The 23858-nt window shown below is 42.2% G+C and overlaps 1 pseudogene; it reads left to right on the forward strand.

The window, feature by feature from the left end:
* LOC128777359 (uncharacterized) overlaps positions 1 to 10912 on the forward strand; it is a 31815-nt pseudogene extending 20903 nt beyond the window's left edge.
* The last annotated feature ends 12946 nt before the right edge of the window (positions 10913 to 23858 follow it).

Below are 23858 nucleotides of genomic sequence, written 5' to 3' on the forward strand. Positions count from 1 at the left end.
GTTAATGTTCTCCTGTTGGGGTCCTGAAGGTCTTCATAATTTTTAAACAGGGGGCCTTGATTTTGGGCCAGGTTCCAAAAATTGTGTACCCAGGCCTGACGATAAGAGATGACTATCCTAGAGAGTGTGGTTTTAAGCCAGGCCTAAGGTGTACGTGCTAAGATTTTTTTTTTTTTTTTATGTTTTATTTATTTTTTGAGAGAGCGTGTAAGCAGGGTGGGGCAGACAGAGATGGGGACAGAGGATCTGAAGCAGGCTCTGCAGTGACAGGCTGAAAGCAGCAAGCCCAATATGGGTCATGAGATCATGACCCCAAAGTCTGATTCACAACTGACTGAGACACCCAGGCACCCCCCAGTTAGGGATTTCTAAGGAAGGCAGAGTGTTGATTGGGCGGGGTTGGGAATCACTGATGGTTGCTACATTTGGGGTATTTTGAGGAGCTCTCTGGCCAATCAGAACCTCTGCTTCCACTTATATTGGATATGGAGGCACTCATTCACTCACTCATTCATTCATTCATTCAATATTCAACTGTTCCCAAGGCTTCAACATATTAAGACATACGACATAACAATATTTACTATAAAGTGAGAATCCACGTGTAAGTCATGTCCATCTGGCCTGACAGTCAAGGGGATTTAGTCAATGTTCTCTGTACCTACCATAAATTAGAAAGCGTTTTTCACCCTCCAGTATAATTCTTTCGATATCTTTCAACAGATGATAAATCTGAAGCTCAAGGAGGCTTCGGTTTTTCCTGGATAAACCCAGACTTTCTCAGGGTGACCTCCATGGTAGAAGTGGTGAGCCAAGCCATGCATCCAGGTCTTTCTCTGCAAGGGCCCCATTCACCTACCAGTCTCCCTAAGTCCCCGTTTACTAGAAGGGCTCCCAGAAACCTGTCTCCAGAGGTGGGGGCTTCTGAAAGCGGTCGCTGCATTTTATAGATTTATAGGGCGATATGTTGTGGCGGGTTTTTACCTCCTTCCTGATTGTCCTTTAGATCTGTAAAGGATAAATTTCTGAATCTTGGTGGGGAAGCGTGTGTCCAGGCGCAAGTATGAACTCATCCATATTGACCACGATGCCAGGTTTTCTAACAGCGGGGCTTCTGAGGGTTGCTTAGTTGGACTCCTTGTGCCCCTATCTAGTGCTACGGAACCCTGGTTCTCCTCCAACATTCACACAAGCACGCGCACGTGCGTGTGCACGCGCATGCGCGCACACACACACACACACACACACACACACACACCCGTGGTCTCAGGGGAAGCCGACCCAGCCCCCCTCCCCAGCTCCAAGAGGCTTGATTGGCCTCAGGATATCCCCCCGCCTCCTCCTGCCATGATTGGTTTAAGAATGGGCATGTGACCGGGATCTGGCCAATGAGACATGAGGGGAAATTGAGGGGGAGGGATCCCTTCAGAGAAAAGTTTTCCCTCTCGGAAGAAAACCCACTACAAGTTTCAGAGTTCCCCACCTGAGATCTGTGCATAGCCTTTACCCGTACATTTCCAACCAGCTCGGTTACCGTGGGTAGGTCACTAAAATGGGTACGAAGTATTTCCATACACACTGTCTCCTGTTTGTTTGAGTGAGGTGAAATTCACAAGCGTAAAACGTAATACGTTAGAAGAGAACATTTCAGTGGCATTTAGCACATTTACAGTGTGTGCAGCTACCGCTAATATCTAGTTGCAGAACCTTTTCATCACCCCGCCCCCAAACTAAGCGTTTCTTCTCCCTTTCTTCTCCAAATAGCCTCTGGCAACCACTAACCTGCTTTCTGTTTTCTGTGGACTGACCTACTCTAGATATTTATATAAACGGAATCAGACAACGCGTGACCTTTTGTGTTTGGCCTCTTTCACTTAACATAATGTATTTGAGGCACCTCCATGTTGTAACATGTATCAGGACTTTATTCCTTTTTTTTTTTTTTTTTTTTGGCTAGATAATATTCCATGGTCTGTCTGCACCACAACCTCTTTGTCCATCCGTCAGTTGATGAATATTTGGGCTCTTTCTAGCTTTTGACTATTATGAATAATGCCGCTATGAACTTGCATTTACGTGTATTTGTTTGAGTACCAGTTTCTAATTTTTTGGTATACACGGAGGAGTGGAATTACTGAATCATGTGGTCATTCTGACTTTTTGAGGGACCACCAAATCGTTTTCCACCACAGCTCTACCATTTTACATTCCCACAGCACTGCACACACACTAGCTCATTTTACCCAGGATACCAACCTGATGAGATCGGATTATTTTATAAAGGAGGATCCCGAGAGTCAGAGACCTAAAACCATTTGCCTGTGTCGGTTTGTCAATTTCAGAATTTGATTCCATGCCTTTGCCTGAAAGTCCGGTTCCCTTGTGTTGCATAAACATCTCAGGTCTCTAGCTTCCGCCTTTGGAGAGAACACGCACAGTTCTGTAATATCTCAGCTTGCCCAGATATTGATTAAGCATCATAGAAAACTCCCGGCTCAGAGACCCAGGTGCTTAATACTATGTTAACACAAATATATATGGTTACTTTGCAAACCCAGCATGTAGAATAATACCCAACCCATTGTCAGTGCCCAGAAAATATTTGTTGAGTGAATCAGTCTTATGCATTCATCTAGGGGTGTCTTTGGTAGCTTGCAATGTCTTTGCTGCCTTTTCTTTCACACCATTTTTTGCCAATGCAGTGCTGCTAAGACAATAAAACACTGGATCTACCCAGTGTAACATACCTCCAGCAATGACAGAATGTCTCTCGAACTCTCTAAATTGAAAATATGCCCTTATCCGGTATGTCAGTATCCTTTAAATTGGGTGGCAGTGCCTTTCTCAATTTGACTTTGTATTATTTAATCTATAAACAAATATCACCGATGTATTTTAACCAGTATGTTCACTATTTATTTATAAATCAGTTTTCATCCCTCAGGACTTCGATGTTTTCTTGCGAAGCAGTAACTAGAACCAACTCCAAATAACGAATACGTTTTGTAGTTAATAAAAGTCTTTTCAGATCAATACGGTTAATAAGTGATATTGTCACTTGGGCATGTTGATAAAGTTAAAAAAAAAAAAAATTAAAAAATAAGCCCAAGCCAACTGAAAAGCTGGAACTGAAAATAGATTATAGCATTTTGCCCCGAGGCTTTGGCAGTGATTGAAACAAAGTGTTTTGAAACAGAGCAAATTGGCATTTCTCTGACTTCTAATGTTGGGTCTCTCCAAGCTCAACACCTGGTTCAACTACACAAAACAGCCATTCAGAATTATAGTCTGGGCTTTTGTTATGCAAAAGGTAAATGAGGGCAGCATGAGCTCTTCCAGGAAAAGCTGTTTTTACTTTTTCCCTAGGGAGAGCTCTCATCAAAGAAAGAAAGAAAGAAAGAAAGAAAGAAGAAAAAAGGCAAAAGAAAATTATTGTTGACAGGAAATCAAGAATCCTGAAGATGAGTGGGTTCTGAAATTATTTAATAGAAGAAGAGCTCATACGATGTTCTAAAATGTCTCTACTATAAATGAATTAAAGTGAACCCCAACCTTCTCTGGGAACGTTCAGCTATCGTAGAACGTTTGGAGCCATTTCTGGCTGGCTGTCCTCTGCCCAGCTCTCAATCTGCAGAGACTTGCCTTGACTTCAGTTGCATTTATGTTCTAATCAAAATAATTTGACTGAAACAGTGGTTGGCCCGTGGTAAGAGAACCCACACCTCTATTTGATGATAAGCCTGTGAACATTTGCACATACTCATAGGCGCGTATATGTGGTTTATGTAATACATTGTGAACAGTGTTGAAAACTGCACTTGAATTTAGTGTTTGAGGTTGCTGGCCGTGCTGCTCAGCCTATCGCTGTAAAAGCCTAAAGTCCAGAATGAGAGCTGAGTGAAGTAACAGCCATTTCACCAAAGCAGTTGCATCTAAGATGCCTGCCATTTGCCTCCATGACTTGGAACACTTTGGATCCAGTGGCTTCCTTGTTGGATCTCTCATTATGTTGGTTGTTAAGTACATGTGGAGCCAGGTGACTTCAGAATCTAACTGAAGAGATTTTGGGCACCTGGGTGGCTCAGTCAGTTAAGCATCCGACTCTTGACCTCAGTCGGTCAGCCATCTGACAACGCAGAGCCTGCTTGGGATTCTGTCTCCCTCTCTCTCTTCCCCTCCCCAATTCGTGCTCGTTCCCTTTCTCTCTCTCTCTCTCTCTCTCTCTCTCCCCCAAAATTAAAAAAATAATAATAATTGAAGAATTTTCACCAGATGAGTATTGAGAGAGCAAGGGGATCACACATCACTGCACCCCAGGAACCTTCTCCACCTCCAGCAGCAACTTTTCTGCCCTCCTTGGCTTCTTTGGCAGCTGGCTATTGAGGTTCAACTGTATGCTGGGCCTTTGGAGATGGGATACACCGCAGTGAACAGGACCAGGCCTGTGCTATCTTGGAGGTCACCTCCTGGCACGGAAGACAGATGAAAAGAGCCCATTAAGCTCTATAATTGCAGGTGATAAGCAGGCTAAGAAGAAAGGGGAGGGAGTGGTCTGAGGGAAGGAGCTAGTTGGTAGGATCCGAGAAAGCCTTAGGAAGGAGCAAGCTCTGGAGACATTTAGGGGCCATACCAGTGGGAGCAGTGAAGGCACGTGTCCTCAGGTAGCATTGATGTGTCTGAGAAAATCAAGACGGACCAGGAGGAATACCAGAGAAGGTGGGCAGGGTGGGCAGGCCAGAGCACGAGCACCCTGTAGGGCAGGGTCTCTCACCTCAGCACTATGGACATTTAGGACTAGATAGTTTTTTGTCATTGTAGCGGGAGGTGGGTCCGAGTCCTGTGCATTGTAAGACATTTAGCAGCATCCCTGGCCTTTAGCCACCAGATGTCATTAGCACCTCCATAAGTGTGGCAACCCCAGAAGTCTCCAGACATCACCAAATGTCCCATGGTGGCCGAGGGAGGAAGGCAGAATCACTCCCATAGGTCATGGCGAGAAGAGGTGGTGGCAATGACCCTGGAGGTTTTGTTGTTGTTGTTTAAGCTTATTTATTGAGTTAGAGAGAGAGAGAGAGAGAGAGAGAGAGAGAGAGAGAGAGAGAGCATGAGCGGGAGAGGGGCAGAGAGAGAGAGAAAATTCCAAGCAGGCTCCATACTATTGGCAAAGAGCCAAACGCAGGGTTTGATCTCACAAACCATGAGATCATGACCTGAACCAAAATCAAACCAGACGTTTAACTGACTGAGCCACCTGGGTGCCCCTACCCTGGTTTTATTATAAGTGTGTTGGAGATCTGCTGGAGAGGTTTAGCGGAAGAGATCTGCAGTATAATTTACATTTCAGAGGGAACACTCTGGAAGGTGGGCAGCAAGGGTAACGGCAGGCCTGGAAGCGTGGGCCTCTACGGAAGATCTAGCTTACACAGAGAGTCACAACTTCATGTGTGTCCCTGGGCAACCGACCGTGGCAATAAAATGACCCTTCTCTGATGTCTAGTACCAACTCCAACATTGCTGAGTCGGCAGGGGCTGTGACCAAATGTAGGTCCTGATGGGAAAGGCATCTGGAAACAGACGAGACTGTTCATCAGATGGCGGAGGGTTCAGTTCATTGATACAAAGCTAAGGCTGTGGGTTGACCAAGTGGATTCACACACTGTACCTTGGGCAGATGTCCCCTCTCTGGTTCTGACTATCCCATAGCCTCGAGGAGCACCGACTGGTGGGACCACTAGAAAACAACAGATAACAGACCTTCATCCCGGCAGGTCACTTTCTTCACACCGCCAATCCATTGTGGAGAAAATGCAGATGCCATCTTACCCTGGTCCACAAGCCTCTGAGCGTCAGTGATGGGTCTTCTCGTCCACCTACTCCTCTTACGAGGTGCATTACTCCATTTATACATCCTCTTAGAGAAACTGACTCACTCCCTGCCTCTGGAGTCCTGGGTCTTGGCAACTCGATTTCCTATCACTTTTTCCCATCACAGCTCCTGCCATGGACCGAATTGTGCCCCACCACCATTCATATGTTGAAGCTCTTACCTTCTAGTGTGACTGTGCTAGGAGGTAAGGCCTTTAAGGAGGTAATTAAGGTTAAGTGAGGTCATAAGGATGGGGGCCTGTTCCAGTGGGAATGATACCTTTTTAAGAGCATGAGGAGACACCAAGGGTGTGCATACACAGAGAAAGACCCTGTGAAGACACAGTTAGAAGGTGGCCGTCCATAAACCATGAAGAAACCACGAGAAACCAGACCTGATGGCACCTAGATCTCCAGACCTCCAGCCTCCAGAACCGCGAGGAAAGAAATTTCTGTCGTTGAAGCCTCCCACCCCGGTCTTTGGTATTCTGCTGTGAGCCAGCAGACTAATGCACCCCCCAGATGTCATCCTCGTGTGGACAATTTCACTTCACCTCCAGGATAGTCATCTCGGACCCCGGCCTCTATAACTACTTTTGAAATTCTCATTGAAAATCACCACCGCTGCCCCCCTCTGCCCCCACCCTCAGTTTTCCTCTGATGGTGCTTCTGGATTCTCTGAAGGGTAGTCTGACTTGTCTCCCTTAGTTTTCCTCACTGACTCATCTTTCCTGACTCCACCCTTACACGTTACTGTTCCCCCGGGTTGTGTCCTCAAAGATCCTCACATCTCAAGTCTAGACACTCTCCTAGGAAAATGCGTTTATTCCCATAGCTTTAACTATCACTTCCATGTGGATGACTCATACATTTATTTTCCCAGACTCAATATCTCCCTTGAGCTCCAGACCTTTACTTTCTGCCTCTAACATGACCTTCTCCAATTAAGGATGTCACCACCAAACCTCTCACCTAAGCAAGAAAGTTGAAAGGCACCTTTGATTCTTTCTTTTCTCTTTTTCTCCAAACTCAGAGAGGTCACAGGATCTTTTTGATTTCCTGTCTGCCTTCAATGTGTCATCTCCTGAATCATCTTTCTAATGCTTGTGTCTGATCATGCTATTCCCTGCTTAAAAGTTATTAATGGCTTTCCATTACCTGTTGAGAAATCCCAAGTCCAGTCTCCACGCTATGCTATCTTTCTGGCAGCACCTTCTCCCACTTTCCTACCCAGATACTGTTTATTCCAGCCCCACAGACACCAATTAACCCCCGAAACATATGTTCCTTTACCTGTTTTGATTCCTCTGATTGTAATGGCTCCACCATCAACCAATTCTTTTCCTTTGCCCCTTCTCTACTTGGACAACTATATTCTCTTGTGCGTCCCCTGATCCATGTTCTCTGTCCCTGGGACCTTTTACATGTCTAACTCCTCTGCTTGATTAAGCTCTTGTACTATTGTAACCATGTCACATTCATTCTTGAAGCCCTAAATAATCTGGTACATTCCTGACATTCAATATAGTCTCTGGAAAACATTAGTTGAAGGAACAATGAATAAATACCTTCTGTGATTATCTCTGATGGAAAACTCTCCCTTATTCTGCCATTCCTAAAACTCTGAGATTTTTATAAAGCTCATGATTGGAATGCAGCAACACAGGGTATCATTCTTTCAATAGAACTAAATTCAGTAGAACATTGGGGGAGTGGAAATAAGATGGCATACATTGTCATAGACATCTTACGCCTCAGGTCCAAAATAATTTGTGAAATAACTGAGGAAGAGGAACAACAAAAATAAAATAGTATTATCAGTGTCAAGGAAGATTATTAGCGATCGTCTAGTCAGATAGAAAATACAGATATGGCCCCATACCAAAATAAGCTATGATGGTGATCAGAGACACATGACATCCAGTTTTGTACCAGTAAGCTCTATTCTGTTAAATGCAATTATACTGGCATATATTTATCAAAATAGGTTTTTGGTTTTTTCATCAAAACAGTTTTTTTAAACAGTTGTAGCCTCTAACAATTATGCTTCCTTATGAACTCATTAAATATCAAAATATCAAGAGTGCTGAGATGATCAACAATATTTTGATACACGTGCAACAACTATAATGTGGTTTGAAAATATCTATGATTTATATTGTTAAGAAAGTCACAAGTGCTTTGTAATACTTCTTCCACGGATTTTCTACATTTGTGATTGAAGAAAATACATTTGAGTTAACAGTTAATAAAAATAAAGCAGCATTTTGTCCTAACCCAGTTTATAAAATTCTTAGCCATGGAAGAACTTCCGAGATGCAGAAAACTTGGTTATCCTCTACTTCTTCCTGGATAAACTACGTTTTGATAAACTATCTTTAGAAGGACACCAAGAAGTCTCCAGTGGGCTCTTTGATTTTCAGGATAACCAATACTAGATTCCTGGAAGGATTACAGAGGTTAATGCCACCATAAAGGACTTGAAAGACACGGGGATGGTGATTCCCACAACATCCCCATTCAACTCTGCTATTTGTCCTGTGCAGAAGGCAGGTGGATCTTGGACAACGACAGCAGATCATCATGAGCTTAATCAGGTGGTGAGTGCAATTGCAGCTGCTGTACCAGATGTGGCTTCATTGACTGAGAAAATTAGTATATATTGTGGTAACTGGTATGTACCCTTTGATCTGGAAAATGCTTTTTTCTCAAAAGATGATGCTAAAGATCACCAGAAGCACTCTGCTTTCAGTGGGCAAGGTCAGCAATCCACCTTCACGGTCCTACTCCCGGAGTCTATCAATGCTACAGCACTACGTCATAATTTCGTTTGATTGCTTTTCCCTTCCATGAAGGATGTTGATGACATTGTGCTGATCAGACCCAGTGAACAAGAAGTAGCAGCTACTCTAGACTTATTGGTAAGATATTTGCATGCCAGTGGGTGGGACAAAAATCCAATAAAAAATCCGGAGCCTTCTACCTCAGCGGGATGTTTACACATCTAGTGGTATGGAACCTGTCGAGCTACCCCTTCTAGGGTGAAGGATAAGTTGTTGCAGGTGGGTCCTCCTACAACTAAAAAGAGGCCTAATGCCTAGTGGGCCTCCTAGGATATGGGAGGCAACATATTCTTTTTTTGGGTGGGCTACTCCAGCCTGTTTACCAAGTGACCCAAAAAGCTGCTAGTTTCGAGTGGGGCCCAGAAGAAGAGAAAGCTCTACAACAGGTCCGAGCTGCTCTGCCACTTGGGCCATAGAGCCCGGCAGATCCAACGGTGATTGGAGGATCCAGGGCAGAGACAAATGCCGTTTGGAGTCTGTGGGTGAATTGCAGTGCCTTAGGATACTGAAGCAGCCCTATGGAGATAACTATTCATTTGAGAAACAATGCTTGGCCTGCTACTGGGCCTTAGTAGAAATTAAATGCTTAACCACAGGCCACCAAGTTACCATGTGACCTGAACTCCCATCATGAGCCAGGCATTTCCTGACCCATCAAGCCATAAAGTTGGGTGTGCACAGCAACACTCTGTCATCAACTGGAAGTGATACAATCGGGCTTGCCTGAGTGGCCTTGAAGGTACAAGTTACACAAAGAAGGGGCATAAATGCCCATGGTCCCCATTCCTGCGATGCTACCTTCTGTCTCCCAGCCTGTGCCTGCAGCTTCGTGAAGAATTCCCTACAATCAGTTGACAGAGGAAGAGAAGACTTGTGCCTCACTTTCCAACGTGTCTTCATGAGACCCAGGCACCACCTGAAAGTGGCCATCTGCACACTCAGCCCCTCTGGGATATCTCTGAAGGACAACAGTGAAGGGAAATCCTCCCAGTAGATAGAACTTTGATCAATGCACCTGCTTGTGTACTTTGTTTAGAAATGGCCAGATATGTAATTATACACTGCTTTATGAGCTGTGGCCAATTATTTGACAGGATGGTCAGGGACTTAGAAAGAACATGATTGGAAAATTGGTGACAAGGAAATTTGGGGAAAAAGTATGCAGATAGACCCCTTTGATGGGCAAAAAAAAAAAAATGTGAAGCTATTTGGGTCCTGTGTGAATGCTCACCAAAAGATTATCTCAGCAGAGGGGTACTTTAATAATCAGGTGGAGAGGATTTTCTGTTCTGTGAATACCAGTTGACCACCCAAACTACCCCATCATTGCCCAACAGGCTCATGAACCAAGGGGCCATGACGGCAGAGATGGAGGTTATGCATGGGCTCAGCAACGTGGCCTTCCACTCACCAAGGCCAACATGGCTATAGCCTCTGCTGAGTGACCCAACTACCAGCAGCAGAGACCAACACCGAGCCCCTGATGATCAGCCAGCTACCTGAGGGCAGGTTGATTACATTAGATCACTTCCATCATGGAGGGGATAGTGCTCTGCTCTGGATAGGGATTTACCTACCTTGCATACAGTATGCCCAAACTGCCATCCATGAACTTACAGATGCCTGACCCATCATCACCGTGTTCCACACAGCATGGCATCTCATCAAGGGTCTCACTTCACAGCAAATGAAGTACAGCAGTGGACCCACACTCATGGAATTCACTAGCGTTCTGACCATGTCCCCAAGCATCCTGAATCAGCTGACCTGACAGAACAGGGGAATGGCCTTTTGAAGACTCAGCTACAGTGTTGGCAATGTGGGAATACCCCCGGACCTGGGGCAGGGTTCTCCAGAAGGCTGGATATGCTGGGAATCAGCATTCACTCTATGGTGCTGTTTCTCCTTTAGCCAGGCTTCGTGGGTCCAGAAATCAAGGGGTGGACGTAGGAGTGGTACCACTCACTACTATCCCGAATGACCCCCTAGCAAAACTTTTGTTTCCTGTTCCCACGACCTTATGGTCTGCTGGCCTAGTAGTCTTAGTTCCAAAGGGCAGAGTGCGTCCACCAGGAGACAAAACAATGATTCTATTGATCTGGAAGTTAAGACTGCTGCTTTGCCACTTTGGGCTCCTCATAACTCTGAATGAACAGGCAAAGAAGGGGGTTACTGTCCTGGCTGATGTGCTTGATCCGGACTAGGAAGGAGACACGGACTTCACCTGGGTCTCTAGCTCGCAGAATGCAGATCTCAGGACTTCTTGACCTCCAAACTTGCATGAGCCAATTCCTTATAACAAATCTCTTTATATAGTAAGTCAGATATATGGATCCTATTCTGTGTCTCTGGGGAACCCTAATTCATAGCAAAATAGCTACCAAAACAGGTTTTTTTTAATTGCGAATAGAAACGATTATGTTTTTTCATTAAGTCATTAAATAACAAGACCTACACGTGAGCTGAATGACAGTAATTTCAGGGTCGTGGTGAGCATGCACGGTGTTTTGATACATTTGTAACAAATATAACCTGGTTGGAAAATATCTGTTATTTCTATAGACAAGAAAGTCATACGTCCTTCTAATATTACTGCCATTAGTTCTCTATATTCAAGATTAAAGAAAATTCCCACATTTGATTTAAAGATTGGTAAAAATAAGGATATATTTTGTCCTAACCAAGTTCATAAGGATCCTCGTCATAGATCCTCAGGGCCCATAGACCCCAGGGAAAGGACCTCTGAGATGAAGAAAGACTGCTGTCTCTCTACGCCTCCCTGGACAAACTATCCTTTGAGGAACTAACTTTAAAGGAACCTAGTAAATAGCCAGCAGGCTCTTTGATTCTCAGGATAACCAAACATCTAAACAATATCATATCAATAGCATTAGATAAGGAAATTGAAGCAGACTTTAGTTTATAAAAAAAAGAGCATGAAGTCTCCATTTCCCCAATTGATTGGTCGTTAGGACTAAAACAAGATCTTTTCCCTAAACTAATTTTAGCCTCTTGGCCCTCAGCAAAGTGCTTCCATATGACAGACGTGCAATATTCATTTGCTGAAGAAATGATCTTGGATGGATGGATGGATGATGGATGGAAGGATGGATGGAAGTGTCCACAAAAGTATCATTTAAAGTTCTGAAGAGAGCAAGGACTCACACGGGTTGTTTCGTTGTTTGTTTTTCTCCAATGTCCTCTTTCCTCTCTCCTCCTGCCACCTGGGAGTCATGCCCAGACACGGTCTTCCCTTGGAGCCACTGAATGTGGCTGTGGCTGTGCATTATCAGCTGGAAGCGATGGGGCGTTCCACACCAAGGCAATGGGCACAAGGCTGGTGAATCCAAACCACTTGTATTGTTGTTGGGTTTTCCTCAGAAGAAAACAAGGCTATGTTCCATCAGGAACTCTGCCCTCTTTGGGTAATTGGGAAAAGGGGGTTGAATATACGTGTGATTATTCTAGTATATGCCGTTTGATTCCCTTCTCCATTACTTGGTATAATGGCTTTTTATTATATACATGTAAATGCTGGATGTATCCATAATATTTGTATTTATCAGTACCCTTTTAATGACCATGTATTTTCTCATCAATTAAACATCATCATTAATGACACATTTATCCTGTTTCATTTTTTTTTTTCTCTGTCACAGATAAGGCTCCATGGACATCTCTATTCATCCATTTTTTCCCCATACTTCGTCTTTGGTGTAGTTTCCTAGAAATGCAGATACTACATCAAAGAATGAAACTTCTTAGGGCTCTTAATATAAATGATGACCAAGCTGCTCTCGATGCGGTATTTTAAGTTTTAATTTTTTTTCATGCTTATTTATTTTTGAGAGAGAGAGACAGAGCGTGAGCTCTGGGGAGGGGGGCAGAGAGAGAGGGAGACACAGAATCTGAAGCAGGCTCCAGGCTCCGGGCTGTCAGCACAGAGCCGGATGTGGGGCTCAAACCCATGAACCATGAGATCATGACATGAGCTGAAGTCAGATGCCCAACCAACTGAGCTACCCAGGTGCCCTTATTTTAAGTTTTAATATATTGGTGGCTTCAGTTTCTAATTCCGGGGAAATTCCTGAAGTTTCAAGCAATTTATTTTCTTTAATGCCAGACAGTAAGTCTGGAACTTTCTCAGTGCTACCACAGGAGGGGCAGAATCATACAGCCCAACATGGCGGTCAAACACACAAGCTGAGAATTAACTGCACGGTTTCAAATGCCGGCTCTGCCCCCACCTGCTGGGCGATCCTGGGTCTGTTATTCCACCTTTCTGTGCCTAAATTTCATTTTTAAAGTGGGAATAAATAATGGTACTTACGACATACGAATGAGTCATTGCTTGCTAGGCGGTTTAACATATGACTTCCATAAGTGAACTATTGTTTTTATCGTCCGCTGAGATCACAGCCTACAGTAGTGTTAAAAATACTACTCTATTTGATGCAAAATTTGCCATCCTGTTACTTGCTTTCTACTTGTCTTACCCATTTCTACATTCCTTTTGTCTCCAGCCCTGCGTTACTTGGGGCTTCTAGGGTACTTAACATCTGTCCTATTGTCCCCCTCTCTGTGAGTGTGAGGGTGAATACTGGTTCAGTATTCTTCCACAGCTTACTTAGAGATACAACCTGATGCCGCGGAACCTAATCCCTCTTACCCCAGTCACATGACGCAGAAACTCCTTTTCCCTCCCTCCCAGCTTACTTGCTTTTGCATGCATCTTTGCATCTTCTATTCAAATACTATTATGGATCCATGCAGTCAAAATTCTTCTAGTTTACAGACATAATCGCCTTTTCTTGCTCTTCAGTCTTTCCCGCAACTTCAAGCCTCCCTCTGGGACCATTGTCCTTCCTCCTAAAGAAAGCCCCCACTATTCCCTTCCATTCAAGTTTACCAGTGACATACTCTCTGTTTTTGTTTGTCTGAAAATGTCTTTGTTTCGTCTTCATCCTTGAAGGGTATTTTTCAATTCAATATAGAGTTCTAGGTTGAATATTAATTTTTTTTCACCATTTCGAAAACTTTGTCCATTACCTTCTGGCTTTTATGTTGTTTTATTTCACTATTTTAATGTTTTGTTTACTTTCTTTTTAAAATGTGAGTATTTTATTTTACTTCGCTTATTTATTCTTGGGGTGATGACTCTCCATCTAATGTTCCTCCTTGGAAATCAACGTGTCTTTCTTTCTCTGGTCACTTCTCGTGTTTTCCCATTATTTTTGGTTTTCAGTCATTTACTCTGATGGGATTTTTCTCTGGATTTCTCCTGCTTCTTGAATCTCTGCCAGTTTGGAAAGTTGTCAACAATGCCCCATTACATACTAAGTTTACACCACTCCCTTTCTTTTATTTTTCTGGAAGGAACCTCATTACATGTTCAATGGAACTTGTCACTCCATTTTTTTCTCTTACGCGTTCTACTATCTTTTTTCATCCGTTTTCCCCTGTATGCCTCCATCTGGGTAATTTCTCTGAATCTGTCTTTCACCTCACTGGCTCTGTCTTATTCTTTAATACACTTTAGTTTCATCTTTGTTCCTAATTTCAGTAATTGTAGTTTTCTAACATTTCCCTTTGATTATCCTGACGGTTCTTAAATATTCATCAAAATTCTGCATTTTTCCTTGTGTCTCCTTGACCACTTGCCACTTTAAATTCTGTTGTTTGGTAACTTGTATCCGGAGCCCTTTTGGGTCTGTTTCTGTTGTTTTCCTTCTGGCTTCCTATGCCTTGACTTTTTTTAGTTGTTTTGTTTTGTTTTTTTGGTTTTTTTAGAGAGAGAGAAAGAGAGCACAAGCAGGGGAGAGGGGCAGAGGGAGAGTGAGAGAGAATCTTAAGCAGGCTCTCCACTCAGCATGGAGCCCAGAGCTGAGCTTGATCCCACAACCCTGGGATCATGACCTGAGCCAGAATCAAGAGTGGGATGCTCCACCGACCGAGGCACCTGGGTGCCTCTGCCTTGATACTTTTGACTTCCTGCCTGATGTATGTAACAAATTATAAATTATATTTAAGACTTAATGTTCCTAGAGAGATGATTGACATGGGACCAATTTCAGAGATTGAAGTGATCCTTAGGTAGACTTCAGCTTCAAAGAAGATGTGGTATGCATATATATATACATACATACCATGGAATATTACTCAACAATCAAAAAGAAGGAAATCTTGTCATTTGCAACCACATGGATGGAACTAGAGTGTATTATGCTAAGCGAAATAAGTCAGTCAGACAGAGACAAATATAAGACTTCACTCATATGTAGAATTAAAGTTGTAAAACAGATGAACATAAAGGAAGGGAAGCAAAAATAATATAAAAACAGGGGCAGGACCAACCATAAGAGACTCTTAAATACAGAGAACGAACTGAGGGCTGCTGGAGGGGAGGTGGGGGGGGGGGGTGGGCTAAATGGGGGATGGGCACGAAGGAGGGCACTTGTCGGGATGAGCACTGGCTGTCTTAATGTAAGAGATGAATCACTGGGTTCTACTCCTGAAATCATTATTACACTATATGTTAACTTAGATTTAAATTTAAAATAATAACATAATAATAATACTTAACATATAAGAGGCCTTGCATTTCCTAAGGGCTGTCCTTTCCATTCACCTGGATCCCTAGGTTACAGGACTCAGTTTTCTCGGTCCAAAGCACGAGAGATATACCAGGACTCCCGGCAGGCTCTGGATTCCTGTTTTTCTCCCACTCACCTTGTATAATTGGCAAAAGCTCTGAATATCTTTAAAAATTTGTAGTTTCCTCTTCCAGGTAAAAATGTTTACTTGATGGTGAAAATGACCCAAATGCTGAAACTTTCTCTTTGTGTTTCTGTCTTCTGGCTCTTGGCTTCGTATTTTTTCGCTGCATTGACAGCTCTCTGTTGCCTTCAGTCAGATAGTGTGTGTGTGTGTGTGTGTGTGTGTGTGTGTGTGTGTGTGAGCACGTTTGTGTGTGTTCCAACACCCTACTCATCTTCAGCAGCAAATTGGGCCAAATCATCGGGATCACCTCGTCCATTGTTTTGGGGAGTAGAAGGCTAGAGTCTATTTTTTCAAAAGTATGTGTTTTTTTAAAATTATTACTATGAAAAGAGATCCAGGGGAAAATATGTTTAATTCCAGTATTTCCAAATTTATTTTACTACAGATTGATTTGTTTTTGTGAAACAGTTCATGGAACAAATGTTCCATGGCATCTCGATTTACAAAAGGCTTATATTTCAAAAAGCTGTCCCTAAGAACTTTGCTTGTAAGTTCAAAGTGGTGTTAAACAAGGCACCATTGTATTCACGTTTATGCAAAGTTACGTTACAAGAGAAGAACTCTGTTTGATGGTTTTGTTGTGACTCATCCCACCCCATGTAACAATTGCCATTCTTTCACTATGGCCCTTTTTTTAAAAAATTATTTGTACTTTTAATCTCATTGTAATTGTACACGTAGGGAACACTGGATTAGTCAAGAAGGCACCTGGAGACAGCTCTGTAATGACACTTTTAAACATGTTTTATTTTGAAATAAGAATAGATTCACAGGAAGTTATAAAAATAATACACAGAGTCCAACTGTACCCTTCATCAAGCTCTCCCAGAAGTTGTCATTGGTGTCATGCTATTAAATGACCTGCAGAGCTGTCCAGTTTTTAGCATTTTTAACACGCATTCAATTTGCGTGTGTGCATGTAATTCTATGCAATTTTATCTAAGGTGTTGATTCATATAACTACCAACACAACCAAGATACAGAATTGTTCTATCACCAAAGGAACCCCCTCATTCTACTCTTCTATGTACACGCCTCTCCGTTCTGATCCTCTGGCAACTATCAATCTGTTCTCCCTCTCTAGAATTGTGTCCTTTCAAGAATGTTATGGAATCAAACAGCATGTAACATTCTGAGCTATACTTTTTTCACTAAGCATAATGCCTTTGAAGGGGACCATCAGCTCTAACCTTTTTACTCAACTCTACATCTTTTTCTACCATATTCTTGGAAGATGACATTTTTTTCTGTCCTTTTTTTTTTTTTAACAAAATGAGAAACTAAGGTAGAGAAAAAACAAGACTTTGTCTAAAATTGTGAATAGAATGAATGACACATTTCTTGACTCTCCAGTTCAGAGTTCCTTACAATAGACTTTGTTTCCTCTAAGACCACTCCTTCTTTCTTCCTGTCTGGTTTGGAACAACAGGTTACCTGAAGGTCGCGGTGGCTGATCACAATCTACAGAGTATTTAATCAGAAGTTTGTTATATGAAAATCAAATACTCAAGTTTGCAGTAAATACTGTATTATTCTACTTAGTAAGAATTATAGAGTGGGTAACTTGGAAATCATTCACATCGTTATTGTTGAAAGATGTCTAAATCTGAATAGAATTTTGAAACTCTCAGCTCAAGAGTTGATTACTTCAAAAACAAGAAATGAATGCACTGTGTCTACCAGTAACATTTTCTAGTTTTCTTCTTTATCATCTCTCATCTTTGGGGGTTTGCTTAAAGGTCACCAAGTTTTGAATGAATCTAAGAAGGACTCAGCAACTTTCTGCAGTGGCAGAGAACGTTTCTGGAGAGGGCAAGGGTATTTAGTGAAGTCCAAGAGCAGAAATTTACAATCTGGGGTTTGTACAATTCCACAAGTACTCTTGAAACATCTTCGAGAAAAAGTACTGGGTGCAAAGAGGCCTAACATAATGTAACTGTGTTTTCTCAAGTGTCCTCCCAGGGCCATGCAGTGTAGATCAAGGAAGGTTTTCACTCTAGCCTTTGCTCGCTTCAGACTTGCTATGCATGAGGCCCAGAAGAATATCTAAGGACCAGGAGGTTCTTACAGTCTCCATCTGAGCGCTGAACAGTTTGTACAAGTGTAGAAACCCCTGGAATGGGTAGAATTTAGGGAAAAGAAAGGTAAAGACATCATTGCATGGTGTCTTATATGATTCATTTCCCCAACCAAACGTCCCACCGGAGTTGCATTGTTTGGAAAGGTATGAAACTCTATTCTTGACATAGAAAATGTAGCAAAGCAATTATAACCTGAGGAACCACAGCAGGTTTTTAAAAACATTAAAATTGCTGGCACGTTCTTTCCCAAACCACCTTCATTCTCAAATTCAGACATGTGTCGGGTTCTTAGGCTGGGGCCATAGTTCAATCAGTAATCCCCCCGATAGGTGCTTGCATACTATAGATATTCTTGTACTTGGGTAATTAATCTACACGATTTATTCACATCTGTAATAACAGGTGAACTGCTCTGCATGTAGGGCTTTTAAAATTCACTGAGTCATTTTTTCTCTGATGTCTTTTCATTATAACTAGACTTTAAATTTTTGGCTCACAGGAGATTTTCCTTATAAGGTAATACTATAGTTTTAGACACAGTAGGTATTATAGTGACATAGAACAGATTTGGATGTTGGAAGGTGCTTATCTAAATAGGCGCAGACTTTGAAGACCTCACCTTTCTCTCATTTGTGTGCCCATCAGTGATTGGTTTCTCCATCAAAGGGGAAAGACCTTGTTTAATTTCCTAAGCAAGTTGAGTCAGATGCTAGGAAAGGAAGGCCTTCTAACCCTACCAATTTAGAGAACTGAGACAAATTAAGATGTGGAAAATTTAAGTTGCAGAAAATAGACTGAAAATACTGGATATTGAAGATAATGTGCCTTTGGCAAAGGCAACATCCCTTTTCTAGGAAAAGAGCTTAAACGAGCCTTATTAAAAAAAAAAAAAACAACACTAAGTATATTGGACATCAAATACCTTAAACAAATAACATTTGGGTGAGTTAACTGTAAAGGTACTGATTATGTATTAGTTTCTTTTTCTAAATAAAAAACTCATGGGTATAAAAAAATAAGGGGGAAAATTTACAGCTTTTTTTCTCACACTGTAGGGTAGAGGTCACCCACCCAGCTTGGGGTCCAGCTTGGTGGTCCTGCACATTTCACATTCAAAGTAGATCAAAGAGCCTGAAAAGCAAAAGCTGACAATCTAGGGATATTTTTATAACCCAAGGGGGAAAAATCATTTTGCAGTTTCCATCATGCATGGAAAAGTGATTAATTATATTGGGAGGAGGGAAGCTTATAATACTCAAAGAAGCCAAATTAAGTGTGTATATGACTCCTCATTTTATACATGGTATAAAGACCAAAGACCTTTATGGCAGCACATGGAAAGGAAGTTACATGGAAATGAACATTTTCAAGAATCCACTATTGAAGTTTACAATTTGTAGACGTTTACTGAATTCTCAACGGTGGCCAAGTCTCAAAAGGTAAGTTAATATTGTTGTTGTTTACGCCAAACGAACATCCATGCATTTCAGAAAGGCCACAAGATAAAATATGAAGTGTTACCTTAAAAGACCATCAACAATGAGTCTATTTTGCGAAAACCCCACCCCATCTAACAATGCTATCATTTTATCGACTTTTCTCTTGGCCTATGCCTTCCAAAGATGGGGCTGCCCTAACTTGTAGAAACAATAAACAATCTTGAGAGATTAAAATAAATGACTCCAGGCTTCTTTTAATTTTGGGCAAACCTTTGGTGAGAATAAAAGGATCACTATCCTTAAATAACTGTAGAATTACATCATTGATCAACTATGTCCCTCGTGGATAAGAATTCAAGGTGAGACATGGTGCATGAAAGGAATTGCTTCTTTGGTTTAAAAAAAAAAAAACCCTCAGCAATTAAAAACTCCAGACAAAGGACTTTCTCTCTGCATCCCCTGCACTCTCCAAACCCCCCTTTCCCTACCCCACCGGCGAAAAAGACCAGAAGTTTGGTTGTGGGAATGTGACATAGTGCTGGTTATATTTTTGCTCCCTCTAAGGTTAATCATAAAAATATTATGAGCTGTGGGTTGGAAGTGGTTTTGGAGAAAGTGTTTGCAGGCATTGCAAATGTTGAATAGCTTGAGAAAAACTTACTCTATTGAACTGAAAATTCATTCTAGTGGCATTATTTTTCTCTTGCTGTTCTACAGTGAGTTTGGGTTCTTCTTGGAGACACTTGTGGGGTTGGGTCCGTGTTGAGTTTCCTGTAAATCACTACAGAGACAACATTCATGTGGGGAAGAAGGCAAGCTGTTAAAGGTATGTTCTGCTCAGTGGACAGTGATCTCTGTGGGGACTCAAGTTGGCGGTTCGGGGTCTACACAGCTTTTCTCTGGATAGCGAACCATGTGCAACAACCCACGAGTAAGATTGTTTAAGATTCTTTTTGAGCAAAAAAGTATTTCAAATTGTGCTTCTGGTCTCACGTATCGCATGTGGTTCTTTGGAGAATGACATGCCTACTTACAAGACAGAATGCTCTCACCTTATTGTTAACTAGTCTGGGAATGATAATGACCATGATGATGATGATGATGGCAATGATGTTAATAATGGCTAAAAGTGAGCACTTACTCACCAAGCATTTTCTGCAAAAATTCCCAGTTAAACTCATCAGCAGGTATCTGAGACGAATACAATTATTCACACACACACACACACACACACACACACACACACACACACTAACAGGTTACAAAATCTTATATCATGTGCTCATGGCCACACAACCAGAAAAAGATACAGCTGGGAAAGGATTCTAGATGTGGCTGAGCCTTTGCTCACTGTGTGATGGCTTTTGCCTATCAGCAAGGCTTTGCAATTGTTACTTGAAGTTCTTTTGTACAAAACCTGTCCATCTGAAAAGCAAGTGACATTCACATTCTGCCAGCTCTCTCAAACCAAGTAGATGATTTTCACTTTCTTAATCAATTGTTGCTATGGACTGAATTATGTGTGCCCCCCCACACACACACACAGAATCCTATATTGAGGCCCTAACTCTCAACATGACTGCAGTTTGGCCATGGGGCCTATAAGGAGGTAATTAAGGTTGGGGGGTCATAAGGATGGGGTCTTGATCCACTAGGGTTAGTGTCCTTGTAGTAGACTGGAAAACACCAGAGTACTCTCTTTGCTCTCTCTTTCTCTCCCTCCCTCCCTCTTTCTCTCTCTCTTTCCCTTCCTCCCTCCCTCCTGCTCCCCTCCTCCCTTCCTCCTCCTCCTCCTCGTCTTTCTCTGCCATGTGCGAACACATCAAGAAGGTGGCCCTCTGCAAGCCGGGAAGAGAGACCTTGAAATCCATTACTCACTGTTAGCCACTTAGTGGCAGACTTAGAACCATGTTTGAGGTCAGGGTTTAATCAATTTTGACATTTAAAACGATTGGGTTGAGGGGCACCTGGGTGGTTCAGTCAGTTAAGTGTCTGACTTCGGCTCAGGTCATGATCTCACGGTTTGCGAGTTCGAGCCCCGCGTCGGGCTCTGTGCTGACAGCTCGGAGCCTGGAGCCTGCTTGGGATTCTGTGTCTCCCTCTCTCTCTGCCCCTCCCCGGCTCGCACTCTGTTTCTCGTTCTCCCTGAAAAATAAACATTAAAAAATGGAAAAACTAAATAAATAAAAGATTTCATTGAGAAAAGAACTGCTTGGTTCATTTTTGTAATTTTTTTGACATAGCTCGATTCTCACAAACTAAGTTGGCAATACAGTAAAATTAGCTCAAAGCTTTTTGGTATATACACAAGCTTTCTATTCCCAAACCGTTATAATCCCATAGCTATGCTTCAGGGAGTGACATTTGGATTAGTGCGTAATCTTCCAGAGCATCCAGAGAAAATACACACAGTGCTTTTAATGGTACTTATTCAGGAATGCAATTCGTATCCTCATCTTTCTGGATTAAAAGTATATTTTCGACAGGAAGAGTCTGGAGCTGCACAGTAACTAGGGATATTTGCATGTCCAGCCCGGGATCTGACGCTCCTGCAGTCTGGGCACGCAGCCAGCAGGGAGGGGATTGCAAATATGCAAAGGAAACTTTTGCAAACCCTTTTTGCTTAATTAAAATAAATTTGGGGAAATACATTTAGATAAGGAGAAACGTACCGCAGTAGGATTGCTGATTTATCACCCGACCCACAAAATGATTTGTAGTCCTGCAGTAGGAATGTCCGCACAAAACCTGTCAGGAATCCCGTCCCATGAATCAAACCATGCGCTCCCATCAGGGAAGTCCTGACTTCCTCATCAAAAGCAACGAAGAATGTTTCGGAATCCAGGTGTAATTTCCAGATGCAGAAGGAAGTCAAAGGGATTTTCAAAGGCAGAACTGTGAGTGATTTCGGCACTGCCTTTGTTTTTTTTTTTTTTTTTTCTTTTCCTGATGTGGAGAACAGAGCACAAAGAATGAGTTAGGAAGAAAATCTCAAAAGTTGTGACATTAACGAATGTGTCCGGTATTCAGGTGACCGGTGTAGGGGCATGGCCTGGGGGTCTGCTGGGACGATGGTAGGGGTTCTTCACAGGGCGCAGGGCACAGGGCTTCTCCTGCTCTCTTCAGACTCGTGCAAACCTCTGCAGCTGTCGCCAAGACAGGTGAGAAGTCGGCAAGGGCACTTGCCCCAGAGGAAGTCAGGACTTCAGCCGTGGTAGAGTACCAGAGTTAGCTTTCCACGCCATGCGTGTCAAAATGTGCAATTTGGACACTTCCAGAAAGAGGATGTGTTATTTCTACCCACCTTCCAGGCCATGGCACACGCCACGAGGGCTTTGGCAACGTTCCCTTCCCCATCACCATCTCTCACCAAACTAAGCAAATTTATGCTTGACCCAAATCCAAGCCTTTTGGGGGAAGAGATCTCACGGTTTGTGAGTTCGAGCCTCGCATCGGGCTCTGTGCTGACAGCTCAGAGCCTATAGCCTGCTTCAGATTCTGTGTCTCCCTCTTTCTCTGCTCCTCTCCTGCTCATGCTCTCTCTCTCTCTCTCTCTCTCTCTCTCTGTCTGCCTCTCTCTCTCAAAAATAAATAAACATTAAAAAAATTAAAGAAAACATTCTAGTTCCAAACTGAAAGTACACTGAATCCATACAGGAAGGCTGTTGCTGCTTCTATAACACAAGGAATATATATATATTTTTTTTACTCCTGTATCATTTCTGGTGTAAGATACTGTAGTCATGAGGGACAAATTGTCCATGATACTCTTTGTTCTTGAATCTCTGGTTTCAGGTTCTCCTCTATAATAAATGTCTGTGATTGACATTCTGTAGAAATACTTCTTTACCATCATTTTGCCATTTTCTTGGTACTGAAAATAGACCCCAGTTGACCCTAGAGTTGTTTTTAATATAAACAACTTTAATGTGTTTTATATTATGAAAATTATAGATATGCACTCTAAAGAAATAATTGAAGAAGAAATTCTGAAATGCCTATAATTTCACCACCCAAATAAAAACATTGTTAATATGGGAGTGGGTGCAAATTCTCCAACCATGACTATGTCACATCCATTGTTTTAAGAAAGGAATGTGCAACACAAACATGGAAAAACCATGTTCAAAGTCACACAGTGAGTTAGGGATGAGACCAGACAATCAGTCGTTCTCATTTGGTCAGTATTGTCCCAGGGTTAGAATGCAAAGTCCCACATCCTGGAAAACCTCTCTGAAAAACCTAGAGATTTTAGACAAGACCAGAACTGGACCCCAAACCTAGGTCTCTATGGCCCATATGTGGTGCATATGTGGTGATACAGACCCACTCATACAAGTTAAAAAGTGAGCTCCTATGATATATAGCTTGGTAACGATTCACTTTATGTGCATGGAACGTATTTCTATGCCAATACATGTCATTCTGCAATATAATTTTTAATATTTATGTATTACCCCATCGTGTGGATCAACTAGACTGTATTTCGCCAATTGTGTATTAATGGCTGTTTGTATTATTTCCAAGTGTTTGATATAATAAACAATCATGTGATAAAAAGACACACATCGATCACACACTTAACCTCTTAGGACACTTTGTTTGAGGTAGAATCGCCAGGTCGAAGAGTGTGCACATACCTGAAGACTTTACGCATCGCCAAATTGCTCTGCAGAAAGACTCTGCTGATTTACCCGATAACCAGCAGTCACATCCTCCCCCATAATCGAGATTATCAATCATGTCATCATTCATAATTTGATGAGCAGATATTAATAATTCACTGATATTTTAATTTCTAGGTCTTTAATTATTAAGGAGGTAAAATACACTTTGATGATTTTATTGGT

The sequence above is a fragment of the Panthera pardus genome, unplaced genomic scaffold, assembly GCF_024362965.1.
Source record: "Panthera pardus isolate Hobbes unplaced genomic scaffold, ASM2436296v1 HiC_scaffold_16, whole genome shotgun sequence".
Classification (NCBI taxonomy): domain Eukaryota; kingdom Metazoa; phylum Chordata; class Mammalia; order Carnivora; family Felidae; genus Panthera; species Panthera pardus.